The sequence below is a fragment of the Bufo bufo genome, chromosome 3 (assembly GCF_905171765.1).
Source record: "Bufo bufo chromosome 3, aBufBuf1.1, whole genome shotgun sequence".
Lineage (NCBI taxonomy): Eukaryota > Metazoa > Chordata > Amphibia > Anura > Bufonidae > Bufo > Bufo bufo.
Genome location: NC_053391.1, coordinates 201,320,890 through 201,340,193, shown reverse-complemented (window position 1 = coordinate 201,340,193; position 19,304 = coordinate 201,320,890). Strand labels below are relative to the sequence as shown.

General features: G+C 46.3%; 1 long non-coding RNA gene across 2 annotated transcripts; it reads right to left on the bottom strand.

The window, feature by feature from the left end:
• Positions 1-8,484: 8,484 nt before the first annotated feature.
• On the bottom strand, positions 8,485-15,316 carry LOC120994975. 2 transcript variants are annotated; one of them, XR_005777509.1, is made up of 3 exons: positions 15,145-15,316; positions 13,959-14,041; positions 8,485-10,228 (listed from the first exon to the last, which is right to left on the bottom strand). It is a non-coding gene; the product is annotated as an uncharacterized LOC120994975 (long non-coding RNA). The 2 variants fall into 2 exon arrangements; XR_005777508.1 differs by having other exon boundaries at positions 13,965-14,041.
• Positions 15,317-19,304: the final 3,988 nt, after the last annotated feature.

Sequence of the window (19,304 nt, the reverse complement as noted above, 5' to 3'; positions counted from 1 at the left end):
GAAATTTTCTTGAACGTTTGAAAAATCGCATCTTAAAATCTAAGCCTCCTAACATCCTAAAGACATAAAATGACATTTACAAAATGAATCCAACATAAACTAAACATGGTAAATGTTAAAAGGGTCATCTAGGAATAAGTGCCAACTGCCTGCCTCTCTAAACAGAAGCTTCAGAATTACCTGCTCCTCATTGCTGTGGTCCTCCACCCTGCCTCAGTTGTGTCAATGTTCCGGTCCCTGCAGTGTTGACATCCGACGCGGCAAGGTCTTAGGGCTCTTTCACACTTGCGTTGTTCTGTTCCGGCATAGAGTTCCGTCGTCGGGGCTCTATGCCGGAAGAATCCTGATCAGGATTATCCCAATGCATTCTGAATGGAGAGAAATCCGTTCAGGATGCATCAGGATGTCTTCAGTTCCGGACCGGAACGTTTTTTGGCCGGAGAAAATACCGCAGCATGCTGCGCTTTTTGCTCCGGTCAAAAATCCTGAACACTTGCCGCAAGGCAGGATCCGGAATTAATGCCCATTGAAAGGCATTAATCCGGATCCGGCCTTAAGCTAAACATCGTTTCGGCGCATTACCGGATCCGACGTTTAGCTTTTTCTGAATGGTTACCATGGCTGCCAGGACGCTAAAGTCCTGTTTGCCATAGTAGTAGTGGGGAGTGGGGGAGCAGTATACTTACTGTCCGTGCGGCTCCCGGGGCGCTTCAGAGTGACGTCAGGGCGCCCCATGCGCATGGGGCGCTCTGACGTCATTCTGGAGCGCCCCGGGAGCCGCACGGACGGTAAGTATACTGCTCCCCCGCTCCCCACTACTACTATGGCAACCAGGACTTTAATAGCGTCCTGGCTGCCATAGTAACACTGAACGCATTTTGAAGACGGATCATTCTTCAAATGCTTTGAGTTCACTTGCGGTGTTACGGATCCGGCGGGCACCTCCGGCAAATGGAGTACACAACGGATCGGGACAACGCAAGTGTGAAAGAGGCCTTAGTCACACGCTCTGCTGCAGTCCGTGATTGGTTGCCTGTGGTCATGTCACCGCTGAAGCCAGTTATTGGCTGTCTACGCTACTCCAGATGTCAATACTGCGGGGACCAGAACATGGAGATATCAGAGGACCAAAACGGCAGATAGCAGGTAAAGGGTGTATTTGATCAAATAAATTGGAGTTATGACTTCAGTGTTAGAGACGTTTGGCATCTCTGGTCCTATTCTCTTTGCCATTTACTCTAACCCCTGTGCCAAATAATTTACTAAAGGTTTTCCCTTTAGATGAGTTAGCCATGACCCAAGGCACCAGGCTGGGCTGCCCGCTTTTCTACCTATTCTTTATTTTGTCAAAAGACCCTCTGGCAGAACTGTTTTGGAACAACTCCAAGATCCCGTGGCTAGAAGTGGGCTCCTACTTTGTCTACATGATAGATGCCATTTGCTGAAGTGTGACAACCCCTTTAATGTTCCTGACCTCTTCACCCTACTGTTGGAGGAAATGTGGTTCCCTTCTTCATACCTTATAGTCATGTCCAAGCATCGTTCCATTATGGCAATCCACTATTGTTTCAATCTGAAGCATAATTAATTTGGACATCCACCTTGCACCAGAGGAGGCACTTATGTTTATTGGCCTTAATATCTTCTCATGTTCTTACCATCCAATTGTTATGCATATTCTGACGGTGACCAACCTGGTCATAACCCGCCACTGGAAAAAAAAAAAAAAAAGTCTCAAATTAGGTGCAGCATCTGGCATTGCTCTTGGTTATCATAAACCAGCCTACACCACCGGTCTATGATAAATCTGCCCCTTTGTGTCCTTATTGCCTTCTCCAATGGAATAGATGTTGACCTGTTACCAATAACGAGCTGTCTATTGGGGCTTTTTAATGTCCACAGTCATCCTCAGGCCGCATGCACACAACCGTATGCATTTTGTCATCTGCAAAACGTGGATGCCCAGATATGGATGACGTCCATGTTGATCCTTGTGCTTTCCGCATCTGTATGTATGTTCTTCAAAAAGATAGAACATGTCTTATACTTGGCCACAAAATGCAATCCACATACCAATTGAAGTAAATGGGTCTGTGAAATTCCGCCACCGTTTTATGGGTTTTGTTTTTCTCAAACAGCTGATCGGTGGGGTCCCAGGTGTCGGACCCCCACCGATCAAGATAGGTCATCAGTATAAAAATCTCAGAAAACCCTTTTAATACATGCAAATACATGTAATGAGCGCCAGCCAACATGCTGTTATTGTCAGTAGTTACCAGGCAGAATATTAGTCCATATAAAATTACTTTTAAAGGGGTTCTCTAGGAATAACGACATTTTGTGCCAGCAGTCTGTCTCTATGAACGAAAGATTCGTACTTACCTGCTCCCACTCCAGAGTCTCTATGTTACATCCAGTCCCTGCAGCGTTGACAACCGACACAGCATGGGCATGGTCACATGTTTGCTGCAGCTAATGACTTCAGAAGAGCAAGTGACCATGCCCGTACTGCGCTGGATGTCAACACTGCATGGACCAGAACATGAAGACACCAGATGCAGCACGGAGGACTGGAGTTGTGGGGAGCAGGTATGGATTTTCTGTTCCGAGAGCAGACTGCTGGCACTTTACAAAATGTCATTATTCTCGAAACATGCGATGTCATCACGCCGGGAGCGCAGCTCCTGCTGTCTCCAGCGGGGAGCACATGCAAGTGGATGAGGTTAGGGCAAATTGGGTTTTTATATATATATATATATATATATATATATATATATATATATAGAAGAAAAATGGCGGCACTGACTGCAATCAGAAAAATTGGGTGCACTTTCCAGGGGAATCGACCTCTTACCCCAATCAATGAATCCAGAAAATGGACGGCACTCCAGTTGGATGAAAGTGAAGTTTTTCTTTATTCAACCATACGGTGCAACGTTTCGGCTCCAAAAATGAGCCTTTCTCAAGCAAGGCTCATTTTTGGAACCGAAACGTTGCACCGTATGGTTGAATAAAGAAAAACTTCACTTTCATCCAGCTGGAGTGCCGTCCATTTTTTCTGGATATATATATATATATATATATATATATATATATATATATATGCACTGGGGGCTGAAAGCTTAAAAAAAAAAAAGCCAATGAAACCTGCAGAAAATGGGCAGGAAAAACTGACAGTGTATCGGGTGCGCCTGATGCTTGTAGGAGTTTATAACCATGAAAACATGACTCTGCATAGAAGCTAACAAAAAACACAATGTAGTTAAGACAATCTGCAAAGTTGCTCCATTTTTATGATGCATTTGAACAATCTAAACCTCATTCACTTGAATGGAGCTGACCAATGCACTTTATGTCTCGTGTACACAGCCATATTGCCACTCCATAAAAACAATTTGTTGTATGCTTCATTTGGCACTGGAGATATTCTCCCCCAATACTAATGTTACTAGAAGTGCACATCTCCGTAACACAGTGACTACAGATACATCTATGGTAACAACAGGGACTGGATATCACTACACAGACCCTGTGCATATGGCTTTGCTGTGTGTGGGAGACATAGGCAATCATTTCACAGATTGTGGTATTTTACAACTCTTGTTCTACTGTCTTGGTACATCAAGGTTTCCCCAATGATCTGGTAGCAAAACCAAGGTAGTAAAGTGATACTGAAGGCTGCGAGGTACGTAAACTGAGCACCAGGATCATTAAACAGAAAAACAGACATCAGTAGAAACCAAGACATCTTAAACATCTTAGGCCTATTCTCACATCAAGTAAACTGTATTGCCAAAACACAATACAGTCATCTTCCACAAATACAGAAATAAAAAAAGGCAAAACAGTGCCCAAAGAAACCCATTCAAGCCCGGTTCAAATCCCCTTCATAGCAGAAATAAAATCAATAACGAATACTGTAAAAAATATCTAGTGCGACACTGTGGCCATTTGAGAGTTTATTCTGGACAATGGCATTTGGGCAGTTTGTGCTATACAGTTCAGTACATGTATGAAGAAGGGAGGAAAAAAAGCTTATACACTGATCATAACATTAACAGACTTCCAATCCTGTAAAGGTATACACTGGGATCTCTATGGATTGTGGACTTTTATTTGCACTGGTGCTCAAATGGATTGAGATGTAGGGAACTAGGAATTGTCATGTCCATTCCTCAAAGGGGATGTGCCATAACCAAACCACTTTTCACTGTAAAGTTTACTTTCATCAAGTACTCTAGCTCCCATTGCTCCTTGGATTTCTTTCCAGAATTTCCTCATTTGCAGTTTTCTCTTATCCCCCATGCTTGAATCCTACTTCCTAGTTCGTCATGTGACATCAAGCCTTAGGGCAGTGAGATGTGTCCTGAAATCACCAGGACATGTGACACTAACCAGTTCATTTTCTACCTGCACATATTCAAAATGCTCTGTGTAACTGGATTTATAACAGATACAACTTGTGCTAATGGCAATCATTTGTTAGCCAGATAGATCAACATAAGGATGACTTTTGTTCTGTCTATCCGTCCATAACTAGTGTTGAGCGCGAATATTCGAATAGCGAATATTTATCGCCACTTCGAGAATTCGCAAATATTTAGAATATAGTGATATACACTGCTCAAAAAAATTAAGGGAACACAAAAATAACACATTCTAGATCTGAATTAATTAAATATTCTTCTGAAATACTTTGTTCTTTACATAGTTGAATGTGCTGACAACAAAATCACACAAAAATAAAAAAATGGAAATCAAATTTTTCAACCCATGGAGGTCTGGATTTGGAGTCACACTCAAAATTAAAGTGGAAAAACACACTACAGGCTGATCCAACTTTGATGTAATGTCCTTAAAACAAGTCAAAATGAGGCTCAGTAGTGTGTGTGGCCTCCACGTGCCTGTATGACCTCCCTACAACGCCTGTGCATGCTCCTGAAGAGGTGGCGGACGGTCTCCTGAGGGATCTCCTCCCAGACCTGGACTAAAGCATCTGCCAACTCCTGGACAGTCTGTGGTGCAACGTGACGTTGGTGGATAGAGCGAGACATGATGTCCCAGATGTGCTCAATTGGATTCAGGTCTGGGGAACGGGCGGGCCAGTCCATAGCATCAATGCCTTCGTCTTGCAGGAACTGCTGACACACTCCAGCCACATGAGGTCTAGCATTGTCTTGCATTAGGAGGAACCCAGGGCCAACCGCACCAGCATATGGTCTCACAAGGGGTCTGAGGATCTCATCTCGGTACCTAATGGCAGTCAGGCTACCTCTGGCGAACACATGGAGGGCTGTGCGGCCCTCCAAAGAAATGCCACCCCACACCATTACTGACCCAATGCCAAACCGGTCATGCTGGAGGATGTTGCAGAACGTTCTCCACGGCATCTCCAGACTCTGTCACGTCTGTCACATGTGCTCAGTGTGAACCTGCTTTCATCTGTGAAGAGCACAGGGTGCCAGTGGCGAATTTGCCAATCTTGGTGTTCTCTGGCAAATGCCAAAACGTCCTGCACGGTGTTGGGCTGTAAGCACAACCCCCACCTGTGGACATCGGGCCCTCATATCACCCTCATGGAGTTTCTGACCGTTTGAGCAGACACATGCACATTTATGGCCTGCTGGAGGTCATTTATCAGGGCTCTGGCAGTGCTCCTCCTTGCACAAAGGCGGAGGTAGCGGTCCTGCTGCTGGGTTGTTGCCCTCCTACGGCCTCCTCCACGTCTCCTGGTAGCGCCTCCATGCTCTGGGCACTACGCTGACAGACACAGCAAACCTTCTTGCCACAGCTCGCATTGATGTGCCATCCTGGATAAGCTGCACTACCTGAGCCACTTGTGTGGGTTGTAGACTCCGTCTCATGCTACCACTAGAGTGAAAGCACCGCCAGCATTCAAAAGTGACCAAAACATCAGCCAGGAAGCATAGGAACTGAGAAGTGGTCTGATCACCACCTGCAGAACCACTCCTTTATTGGGGGTGTCTTGCTAATTGCCTATAATTTCCACCTGTTTGTCTATCCCATTTGCACAACAGCATGTGAAATTGATTGTCACTCAGTGTTGCTTCCTAAGTGGACAGTTTGATTTCACAGAAGTGTGATTGACTTGGAGTTACATTGTGTTGTTTAAGTGTTCCCTTTATTTTTTTGAGCAGTGTATATTCGTTATATTGAATATTCGTTATTTTTTTCTATCTGAACACATGATTCCTCCCTTTTTCTTGCTTGTGGGCCAATGAGAAGGAAGCAGTGTCAAGTTCACAACAATACTTAGTGCACCAATCAGTAATCTGTAGTCAGACCTGCTAAAATATGAAGTTGCACGTAGTTTGAAAAAAAATATTCGAATCATTGCCGATTAGCGCAATCGTGAATATATTGGAGCATTCTATCTGGATATAAAGCTATTCTAATGTTCTGCTGTGCCAACCATTTTCTCCAGTCTCAGGAAACTTATACCAGCTTGGAAATTGTAGCAAAAGTGACCCACGCCTGTATTTCGCATTACGCGATTTCGCAGTTTTTTCGCATTCAATTAAATAATCTCGAATATATGACAAATATTGTACAGAATATTTGTGAAATATCACGAATTCGAATATAGCCCCTGCCGCTCATCACTATCCATAACTGCACACAGAGGAGTGGTTGTGAGCATGTGCGTCCTGGATTACAGGACATAACCAACAGCAAGTGACATTGAAACTGATTTGCCACAGGGCACAATGGTAAGCTATTAACTTTAGAATAAGGCAGTTTTGATAAATTGTGTATTTGGGCAGTGTTGTAACAGCGATATCTGTTGGGCAGGATACATTTATATAGGTGGCACAACCCTTTTAACTACTTCTGTAGTGTGGTACAGGCACTATCCTTCTAAAAGAAGCCACTGCCATTGAGGAATACTGTTACCATGGACAGGTGAACTTGGTCTGGATCAATGTTTGGGCAGAAGGTACACGTCACATCCACCCAAATTCCAGAACCCAAGAGCATTACCTTGCCCCCACCAGCTTGCCATTATCCCATACAGCATCCTAGTACCATTTATTTCCAGGTAAGCAACACACAGCTCTCCACATGATGTAAAAGAAAAAGTAATTCCTCGCACAAGGTCACCTTCTATCTTCTTGCTCCATGGACCAGTTCTGATTTTCATGTGCTCACTGTAGAAGCCTTCAGTGGCGGACAGTCTGTGTGGCTATATCACAAACTGCGAAGCACTGTGTTTGAACACCTTTTCAGTAATTCATGCTTAAAGGCATTTCCCATCTAAACAGTTGTGGCATATCATTAGGGTACACCAAAAATGTCAGATAGGTGGAGGTCTCAGAAGTGGAACCTGCACCTATCTAAAAGGGGGCCACAAAGTGAAGGAGAGTACGCAGTGCATCCATGGCATGCTCTCAATTCAATGCTATGAAACTTCTAAAAATTTTAGAGGTCTCATAGCAGAAAATGAGAAGACCACACAAGCATGGCCACCGCTATGGGACTGCCAGATGTAGCCAAGGCAGCACTTAGCTATTTTCAGAACTCCCTTTGCAGTGACTGAAGGGTGGCCACACAGCTGCTCTCCCTTCACTTCGGAGGTCTTGCTGATAATTGTGGCATATCGTACCAATATGCCACAAATGTTTAGATGGGAATATCCCTTTAAGTTGCTCTCCTGTGGGACTGGACCAGTTGGGCTAGTAGTCTCTTCTTGTCATGTGCAGCAATAAGCTTTGGTACTCAACACGGCAAACTGGGGACAGCACAAATACCTGCCATTTTGGAGATGCTTTGTCCCAATCCTCTAGACCAGGGGTAGGCAACCTCCGGCACTCCAGCTGTTGTGAAACTACAACTCCCAAATGCATACTGGCTCTGCTCTCCTAAGAGTTCTCACAGAACTGACTGGAGCAAGCTGGGAGTTGTAGTTTCATAACAGCTGGAGTGCCGAAGGTTGCTGACCTCTGCTCTAGTCATGACAACTTGGCCCTTGTCAAAGCTGCTCCGATTCGTATGCATGCTCATTTTCAATGCTTTCAACACATCAGCTTCGAGAAGTTAGAAGACTGTTTACTTGCTGCCCGATACATTCTACCCACAACTGGTGCTATTAACACAAGACAATCAGTGTTATAGTGGTTATCCAGTAAATGATAATGATGGCCTATCCTCAGGATAGGTCATCATTATCACATTAGCGAGGGTCCAAGTGCCAGCCCCCCCGCCGATCACCAGTTCTAGTGAGCTGCAGCGCTCAATGGACCTCTGGTGAGCGCTGCGGACTTCCAGCAGCTTACCAAGCACTGCGCCACACATAATATAACAGTTGTGCTTGATTTTGCAGCTCAGCCTCTTTCACTTCAATAGGACTGACCTGCAACTAGGCCATGTGACAAGATGTACGGTGATGTCAAGCGGCCTAGAAAGAGGCTGTGGCACTCACAGAGCACCGGCCTCTTCTAACAGCTGATAGCGGGGGTGCCGGGAGTCAGACCCCCACCAATATGATATTGATTATTTATCCTGAGGGTAGGTCATCAATATATTTTCCAGGATAACCCCTTTAAATCACATCATCTGTTAGTGGCTGACCATTGTGTATTTATATGGTCTTTTTAAAGAGTGTATTCCCATCTAGGACTTTTATGGTATAGCTACAAGATATGCCATAAGAAGTCTGATAGATGTGGGTCCCATACAATCAGGACCCACATCTATCAGATAGAGAAGAACTGCAGGGATTGCGTGATGTTATCACCAAGGAAATGCTAAACTAAAGGAACTATGTGTAACGATGCTTCAGTTTTCATCTTAGATGCATTGGGACAATAACAATCTGATTGACCCGCTCATAGTTGAAAATAAGGAAGTACACTTACAACCACTAGGTGGCAGCAAATACATGCAAACAGGCATTTACAAGTACAGCAAAAAATATATTTATTTAAAAAAAGCTATTACATAACATTATGTAAATCCAGTCTTAAAAAAAAATTCTCCTGTTAGAATCCATTCTTCCATACTCTACATATCCAGCTGCCATAACTGGTCGTGATCCCTGCATTGTTCTGGAAATTGGGCAGGTATTCCGCCCTGACAAATAACCACGCACTTACACATGGCTAAGACTTTTAGCCAGTTTCCTGGTCACAAATCCCATGGTCAACCATTCCCACTGATTCCCTTGAGGCAAGTGGAATTGAAGAACACATTCCTGGTGCCAAAATGTTGTTATTTCCCTGCAATACTGTTTTGTAACAGAGCTGCAAGAAAATGAAAAGCTTAAAGGAGATGTGACAAGTTTAAAAGTTATTCCATATCCACAGGACAGGGGTTCACTAACTAATCGGTAGGGATCAAACTGCTGGAACCCCCATCAGTCCTGAGAATGGGGATCCCATGTCCCCCTCCTGATTGAGCTGCAGGCTGAGCATGCGCCCAGAGCTGTACTCACCCATCCACGGCAGTCCTGTAGAGGATGAATGCAGGGCGCAAGCTCAGTCTGCGGCTCCAACAGGACGGGGAAATGGGATCCCTGTTTTCAGGATCAGTGGGCGTCCCAGCAGTCGAATCTCTACTGATGAGTTAAGTTAGCCCCTATCTTGTAGATAACTTTCAAAATTGGCATAACCCCTTTAATTACCACAAGGCACTCGTCTCCCTTTTTCCTTTAAGGGCGAAGAAGGATCTTGCTAAACACTATTGAGGTGGCTGAAGTTCTCTTAGCGGTCAGGACTGAGAAGGAATGGAGCTGCGGTAAGATAACAGAGGCTCTGCTTTCACCCATTTAGATAGGTTCAGTAGATGTAAATACATCTGCCCTGCCCTGGATAAAGATCTTCATAGGGATATGATAAAGATGGCAAATTAGGTTACAAGTTGTTCAACTTTCTCTCTTTTTTTCTACTCATTTGGTGTAGAATACAGAATGTACATTACAAACAAAAAAAGTTACTTTATTACACTTCACCTGGTGAGAAAAAAAGTGAAGGCAACAATACTATGACTTCAGTGAAATCCCGCCGATTCAGCTGCAATGTACCTAGATCTTCAAGGAGGACAGAAGCCTGTAGAAGTCGTCCTGAAGAATCTTCCCACATCTGGCAAGGCAGTAGTTTGTCTAGTTATCTCCATGGGCAAACACCACTGCCCCCGAACTACACAAACTACTACCTCAGCCAGACATGAGCATTTCTGGTGGTCTGGAGACCGGCTCTCATGTAGGTCTTTTCTGCATAAGGAAAAAATATATATATATATCAGAAGAAGCGTATACCTGGAGATCGGTCATAAAATAGCTGCTAGATCATACGGATGTACAGTAGTTTGATATGTCCGCAGCCGCACAGACAGCCTGCAATTCCCCTTTCTCACTTTGGCTTCTACCAGATTCTAGAAGAAACCAATGCACAGTGAGAACATTTGAGGCTGGAGCCCTGGTTATAGTCATACACATGAAGAGGTATCCATGCTAGCCACAGCGCCTCTATGCCTTACAGGGGTTGGTCCATCTGGGACATTGATAGCATATTGCTAGGATATCCCATCAATGTCGGATAGATGAGGGTCCCACTTCTAGGACATTTAGAGAAGCGGGCCACCAAAGTGAAGGAGAGCATACGTGATGTGTTCTCCACTCATCACTATGGGATTTCCAGGACGGGCAGCATACCATGGCTCCATACAACTGTGTAAGAGCCCTCAGGATATGTTCTTTATTCTGCAATCTGCTCTTCTGTGACAGAAAATCAAAGACTGACCTTCAGATTGAGGCAGTTTCGCTGTAGATCTGCACGAGGATTACCCCCATCGTCATGAACAGGGCCAATCCTTTGGTTTTTCAGAGGTCACTTATTTGATGACGATATAAATTCACACAAAAAATGTAATCAATGCACGTGAACAGAGTCACATAAAACCCATTCACATGCATTGGAGATGGTTTGTCATAGGATTTGATGCAAATAGCGGAACAGCCTTAAAGGGGTTGTTCAATACTATCATATTGATGGCCTTTCCTCAGGATTGATCATCAATATCCGATTGGCAGGAGCTGGACGCTCCGCACCCACATCAATCAGCTGATCAGGACTAGCTCCAGTGCTGGGACTACACAGCTCTGTCCATGGCGTAGAGCAGGGATCAGCAACCTCCGGCACACCAGCTGTTCTGAAACTACAAATCCCAGAATCCTCCTTTTACTTCTATGACCAAGTAAGTGCTCGTGCATGCCGAGAATGTAGTTGCACAACAGCTGAAGTACGGAAGGTTGCTGATCCCTGGTGTAGTGGATTTACTTCTGTGAGGGGCTGCACTACAATAACCAGCCCCATCCACTACACAATGGTTGGAATTGTGTGGTTTTGGCGCTGGAGCTACTACTGAACAGTTGATCAGTGGGGTGTCTGACCCCTGCCGATCAACTACTGATGGTCTAACCTTAGAAAAGGACATTGATATAAAAGGAGTGGACAATTCCTTTATGGGGGGGGGCGGGGTTCCCATGATATGTAGTTCTCACCTATCCACAGGATCAGTGACATCAGATCGCTAGGGGTCTGACCACTGGAGCCCCCAGCAGTCCTGAGAACGAAGGTTCCTAAGGCCCTGAGTAAAAGCAGCAATGCACATCACTGCACTGCTCATTCACTTCTATGGAAATGACGCAAAGAATTATCAGTCCCATAAAAGTGAATGAAGCATTGGACTCCAGGACCCTCTGTTCTCCAGATAGCTGGGGGTCCCAGAAGTCAAATCCCCAGCGATCCAATTCTGGATCGCTGCAAAGGTCATACTTTTGGTTGGTTGTTAATAAGGATTTCCTCACCAGGACATCGAACAGACTATCGCTCACTATCAATCTTCCCAATGTCTCCAGAAGGAACCTGGAAGCCAGATAGATCTAACCTTCGCATGGCTCAGCTACGATCTGAGCCCCGGCCAGTTCAGTTTATGCAGCCCTTCCCTGTGTCCTCCAGTTCACTTTTATAAGGGCTGTGTGGAAAAGTCGTATTCAGGAGGAACCGTGTCCTGGTGACTGATCTGCTTTAAAGGGGATATCCAATCCCTAGAATGAATGAGGCCTTATTAGGTTTTTCATTATTGCACGGATACGTTCTGCTGTCTGAAAAGGTTCAGTATTAGGCCTCATGCACACGGCCGTTGTTTTGGTCCGCATCCGAGCCGCAGTCTTGGCGGCTCGGATGCGGACCCATTCACTTCAATGGGGCCTCAAAAGATGCGGACAGCACTCCATGTGCTGTCTGCATCCGTTGCTCCGTTCCGTGGTCCGCAAAAAAAAAAAATTATATATATATATATATATATATATATATATATATATATATATATATATATCTATCCGGTCCTATTCTTGTCCATTTAGCGGACAAGAATAGGCAGTTATATTAATGGCTGTCCGTGCCGTTCTGCAAATTGCGGAACGCAAAACACACAACGGTTGTGTGCATGAGGCCTTACTGTGAAAGGTCTTAAAAAGGGTTATCCAATCCCTATAACCCCCACAATGCCCAGGCCCCTCATCTAGAGCATACTTACCTGCTCTCTGGCACCAATGCCCCTTTGAATCCCTGCAAGGCCACCGCTCCGGTGACAGGGGGAGCAGCCAATAGCAGGCCGTGACAGTGACCAGCCTCCCAAGCAGGGCGGGTGATGCTAGGTAGGCTGGTCACTGTCACGGCCTGCTATTGGCTGCTCCCCCCGTTGCCAGATGCTGTGATCTGCACGACGGGGAGATGCAGCGGTGGCCGTGCAGGAATCCGGGGAGCAGGCAAGTAAGCTCTAGACGAGGGGCCCGGGCATTCTGGGGGTGGGTCATTATAGGGATTGGATAACCCCTCTAAGGGTACTTTCACACTAGCGTTTTTCTTTTCCGGTATTGAGTTCTGTCCTAGGGGCTCTATACTGGAAAAGAACTGATCAGTTTCATCCTAATGCATTCTGAATGGATAGCAATCTGTTCAGGATGCATCAGTTCAGTCCCTCCTATTTTTTTGGGACAGAGAAAATACCGCAGCATGCTGCAGTTTTATCTCCAGCCAAAAATCCTGATCACTTGCCAGATCCGGCTTTAATTTACATTGAAATGTATTAATGCCGTATCCGGAACTGCCTGCCGGAATCCTCTGCAACAAGTGTGAAAGTACCCCAAGGCTACATTCACGATTGCGGCAGAGTGAACTGCCTGCCGGATCCAGCAAAACGTATGCAAACTGATGGCATTTGTAAGACTGATCAGGATCCTGATCAGTCAAAAAAAATGCATTGAAATGTTGGATCAGTCTTTCTGGTGTCATCCGGCAAAACGGATCCGGCATTTATTTTTTTCACCTTTTTTTTCGGTCTGCGCATGGAAGGCCGGATCCTGCATTCCGGTATTTTGAATGCCGGATCCGGCACTAATACATTCCTAAGGGAAAAAAATGCTGCATCCGGCATTCAGGCAAGTCTTCAGTTTTTTGGGCCGGAGATAAAACCGTAGCATGCTGCGGTTTTATCTTTTGCCTGTTCAGTCAAAAAGACTGAACTGAAGACATCCTGATGCATCCTGAACAGAATGCTCTCCATTCAGAATGGATTAGGATAACACAGATCAGTTCTTTTCCGGTATAGAGCCCCTAGGACGGAACTCAGTGCCGAACCTTATTCAGACAAGCAGAACTTACCCCAGCAATAATGAGGCCTCATTCACACCTCAGTGACGTGTTCTCCACCGACTTTCATGTGTTTGCCCACACATCAGAGACATGCACTACTTTGGTCCATGATGTGGGCCAAACAGCTGACGTTTATGGGTCTGTGAAAACCACTGATGCAACACAGACGGCATCCGCGTTTGGTCTGTGATTTTCACCGACCATTGGAAGGAGATGCTCTGGAAATTAATATTCCATGGAATACGGACAATACATGTAGGGAAAAAAATAATAAAAAACACGGACATAGACCAAACCCGGATTCTTCGCGGACACCTTCACTTGTGAAGTACTGACCATCTAGTCACGGAGGTCATCAGGGACGAGACCTAAATGTAAAAACACGTTCGGTTAAATTGGTACCAGGAAAGGAGGAGACGTAGCACGGCAAAGCTTTTTTTTACATGTAATCAGATATCCGGATTTCTGTGAATTACAAGGGATCCAAACTGCAAGGTGCAGAGGACGAAACCCACAAAACCAAGATCTGTCAAGGCGACGAGCGGTTAAACCCAAAGATCAGCGTGTGATGTGGTCGCCCACAGGCTGATGTGGGTCTGGTAAAAACCTGATATGCGCCTCCCACAATAACCGACACCAGCATGTGCCAGCAGGATGGAAAACGTGTCAGAAGAACTGGCATTTTTTTTTTTTGGCTAGCAATCCACTTTGAGTCACTTTTTCGGGAACTGCGCCCGCGTTCCATTTTAAACTCAGTGAACAAACTTTAGGCGGCAAAGGTTTCTCCACGACCTGCAAGGGGTTAACAGCTCTCCCCGCTATGCCTCAGCCATCCTTACTGCAGAGGGGAAAGGTGCTGCTCTAACAGACCGCCTGCTCGGCCAATGGCGGAGGCCACAGCCTTTAAAAGCCGTGCTCCTAGCCAATGAGACGCGGCAGGGCGGGATCCAGCTAGGTTAGGGTGTCTCTTGCTCTGCCACGCGTGCACCCATCAGATGACACTGCTGCAGACCAGGCCTGGAAGTGCACAGCATCCGTAAACGCATGTGTTAGCAGAAAATAAAGCGAGGCGTCACGCACGGCCGGAATACGAAATAATAGCCTACCCACGATCACGTATACAGTCCACATTATAAACTATCAGACACAACATAATATACACTGATGAGGAGAATCCCGGTACCGATCCGGGACGATTCCCGCGACGCCCAACAGGTCGAGAAAACGGCAATCCCTACAAATATGGCGCCTACGTGACGGATCCTCAGCCGCAATCTAGTCTAGATTCTGGCTGATATCCTAATATTACACCCCCCCTGGGGGGGTCAGCACATTGCCTGGAAGGAGATGCAGGGCCCAGGCCTCCATGCACTGGGGGCCCCATGTGAGCTCTGCAGGCTGCCCATTGTTGCCAGGGAACACGTGTCAGAAGTGACATGAGCCCTGCACACTGGGAGGAGAGCACACTCACCAGCAATGGCCGGAGCTGTCCTCTGGGGTGACCTCCCCCACCCGGGCCCAGCCCGTCTTCTTCCCTGCTCCAGCACAGGCCTGCCCGCTGATGAAGACGCCTTCCCCGCCGCTTCCATAGGGGGAATGACTTGGTGACTTCTTCGTGCTTCTCCCTCGCCCCCTCCATTACATCCCATCCCCTGCACGTCACGTGGCCCCGCACCAATGGGAGCGCGCTCGGTTTTTTCTTTTTTTTTTTTCGTCTTCTTCTTATTTAAAGGGACAGTACACAGCTGTGTGAGGAGAATTCTGCGCGGCTTCTTGGTTTAAACGTCTGTGTAGATTCAGGCGGTTTCCTAACCTGAACGCACAGTAAATGTGCGCTTTGTTGCGGTCTTTTTTTTTTCTAGATATGGGAATTTAGAATGGGTGAGCACTGAGCAGCACGTGCTCCATTTTTATCGTGTTTGCAGTGTTCCTCATGGCTGACCATAATGAAACGTCCATGTGACTGGGAAATATCGCTCAAGGGCTCAATTCACTCTGTATACGGTGGTATATGCCCTACATGAGGCAGATCTGTACCTGGCACTGTCTGGCCTGTCTGTTACATGTGCACTTGGCAGCTGAAGGCATCTGTGTTGGTCCCATGTTCATATGTGTCCACATTACAGAGAAAAATGAAGTGCTAATATATGCAAATGAGCCTCTAGGAGCAACAGGGGCGTTGGTGTTACACCTACAGGCTCAGCTCTCTCTGCACCTGCCGCGCCCGCTGCACTTTGGCCAAGCAGTGTAAAAGTGATCGCACCCGGCCCTGTCGATCAGAGTGCAGACAGATGCCCTTTAATACTTTGTGCGGCCATCGTCTTAGGGCATGCCTCCATTGGCTTAGCATATCGATTCGTGACAATGCGATCATTGCTCATTTTTCAAAGCAAAACTGCTTCAACTCCTTCAAGTTAAATGGGTTGCCTTGGTACAGCAGGCTTGACGCCATGCCCCAGATTCCCATTTCTGGGCCTTGACTAGGCCATTCCAAGAAATGTAGCTGTGTCCCCTTAAAGCACCCCAGTGTATGTCCAGGGTCATTGTCCTGCTGGAAGGTGAGCCTCCATCCCAGTCTCAAATCTCTGGCAGACTGAAACAGGGTTTCCTCAAGAATTGCCCTGTATTTACCGCCATCCTTCTTTCCTTCAATCTCCACAGCGTGATACTGCCACCACCATGCTTCACTGTGGAAATGCTGTTCATGGAGGTCATAAGAAATGTTGGGTGGGACCCACACATAGCATTTCCCATGATGGCCAAAAAGTCAACCTTCTTCCATGTGTTTGGGGAGCCCTCCATGTGATGTTTCTTTAAGCAATTCCTTGTTTTTCTGGCCATTCTTCCATAACACCCCACTGTGTGGATTGTATCACTTATAGTGGTCCTTTGTCCGGATATTGCCACCTCCGCTGTGGATTTTCTGCGCTTCTTCAGTGTTATTGTTGATGACTTTACTGAATCTCTGATTAATGCCCTCCTTGCCTGGTCTAAGATCATTTTTTTAGGGGGGAATCTGTAGTTTTTATTGATACCATTTTAGAATGTGTATGACTTTTTGATCACTTTTTATACATTTTTTGGGGGTGGTGAAGCAATGAAAAATGCAAATTGGCCATTTAGATTTTTTTGTCCTGTTATGATGCTCACCGTATGGGATAAATACATTTAGATTTTTATAGTTTTGTGAGACAGAGGTGCATATTATCTTTTGCTGTAGTTTATTTATTTTTATATATTTTTAAAACTTTTTTTATTAATTTATTTTCCATTTTTTTTAGCCCCCCTAAGGGGGGCTTCAGTCGGCGTTCAATATATAGACTTCAATATACACTGCTCAAAAAAATAAAGACAACACAAAAATAACACATCCTAGATCTGAGTTAATTAAATATTCTTCTGAAATACTTTGTTCTTTACATAGTTGAATGTGCTGACAACAAAATCACACAAAAATTAAAAAATGGAAATCAAATTTTTCAACCCATGGAGGTCTGGATTTGGAGTCACACTCAAAATTAAAGTGGAAAAACACACTACAGGCTGATCCAACTTTGATGTAATGTCCTTAAAGAGGACCTTTCACCAGAGGAAAGCCTCTAAACTAACTATACAGAGGTGTAGAGCGGCGCCCAGGGATCCCCCTGCACTTACTGTTATCCCTGGGCGCCGCTCCGTTCGCCCGGTACAGCCTCCGGTATGTAAGTAGTTAGGCTCCACCCATTTGATCCTGCCAGCGTCTTCTTCTCCTATGCTGTAGCGCTGGCCAATGGCAGCGCTCAGCTCATAGCCAGGCTATGAGCTGAGCGCTGCCATTGGCCAGCGCTACAGCATAGGAGAAGAAGACGCCGGCAGGATCAAATGGGTGGAGCCTAACTACTTACATACCGGAGGCTGTACCGGGCGAACGGAGCAGCGCCCGGGGATAACAGTAAGTGCAGGGGGATCCCTGGGCGCCGCTCTACACCTCTGTATAGTTAGTTTAGAGGCTTTCCTCTGGTGAAAGGTCCTCTTTAAAACAAGTCAAAATGAGGCTCAGTAGTGTGTGTGGCCTCCACGTGCCTGTATGACCTCCCTACAACGCCTGTGCATGCTCCTGATGAGGTGGCGGATGGTCTCCTGAGGGATCTCCTCCCAGACCTGGACTAAAGCATCTGCCAACTCCTGGATAGTCTGTGGTGCAACGTGACGGTGGATAGAGCGAGACATGATGTCCCAGATGTGCTCAATTGGATTCAGGTCTGGGGAACGGGCGGGCCAGTCCATAGCATCAATGCCTTCGTCTTGCAGGAACTGCTGACACACTCCAGCCACATGAGGTCTAGCATTGTCTTGCATTAGGAGGAACCCAGGGCCAACCGCACCAGCATATGGTCTCACAAGGGGTCTGAGGATCTCATCTCGGTACCTAATGTCAGTCAGGCTACCTCTGGCAAGCACATAGAGGGTTGTGCGGCCCTCCAAAGAAATGCCACCCCACACCATTACTGACCCAATGCCAAACCGGTCATGCTGGAGGATGTTGCAGGCAGCAGAACTCCACGGCGTCTCCAGACTCTGTCACGTCTGTCACATGTGCTCAGTGTGAACCTGCTTTCATCTGTGAAGAGCACAGGGCGCCAGTGGCGAATTTGCCAATCTTGGTGTTCTCTGGCAAATGCCAAACGTCCTGCACGGTGTTGGGCTGTAAGCACAATCCCCACCTGTGGACGTCGGGCCCTCATATCACCCTCATGGAGTCTGTTTCTGACCGTTTGAGCAGACACATGCACATTTGTGGCCTGCTGGAGGTCATTTTGCAGGGCTCTGGCAGTGCTCCTCCTGTTCCTCATTGCACAAAGACGGAGGTAGCGGTCCTGCTGCTGGGTTGTTGCCCTCCTACGGCCTCCTCCGCGTCTCCTGATGTACTGGCCTGTCTCCTGGTAGCGCCTCCATGCTCTGGACACTACGTTCACAGACACAGCAAACCTTCTTGCCACAGCTCGCATTGATGTGCCATCCTGGATAAGCTGCACTACCTGAGCCACTTGTGTGGGTTGTAGACTCCGTCTCATGCTACCACTAGAGTGAAAGCACCGCCAGCATTCAAAAGTGACCAAAACATCAGCCAGGAAGCATAGGAACTGAGAAGTGGTCTGTGGTCACCATCTGCAGAACCACTCTTTTATTGGGGGTGTCTTGCTAATTGCCTATAAGTTCCACCTGTTGTCTATCCCATTTGCACAACAGCATGTGAAATTGATTGTCACTCAGTGTTGCTTCCTAAGTGGACAGTTTGATTTCACAGAAGTGTGATTGACTTGGAGTTACATTGTGTTGTTTAAAGGGAGTCTGTCACCACATTTGAGCCTATTAGACAGATCCAATAGCGTTAATAGTGCCACCCAGAAGTTTAAAACGGTACCTTTGTTGCATATACCGGAGTCTTGTTTGAGCCAAAAATGAACTTTGTAGGTTCTGTAAATGCGCCGTCTCAAGTGCCCAGGGCGGCGTCTCAATCTTCCGAGCCCAAGACCGGACCTCCCCAACGGCTCATAACCCCGCCCTCCTTGTGCCTCTGCCCGCCCGTTTAAACTCCTCCTCTCTCCTGCGGCGCAGTGGAAAAGGAGAGAGGAGGAGTGTAAACGGGCG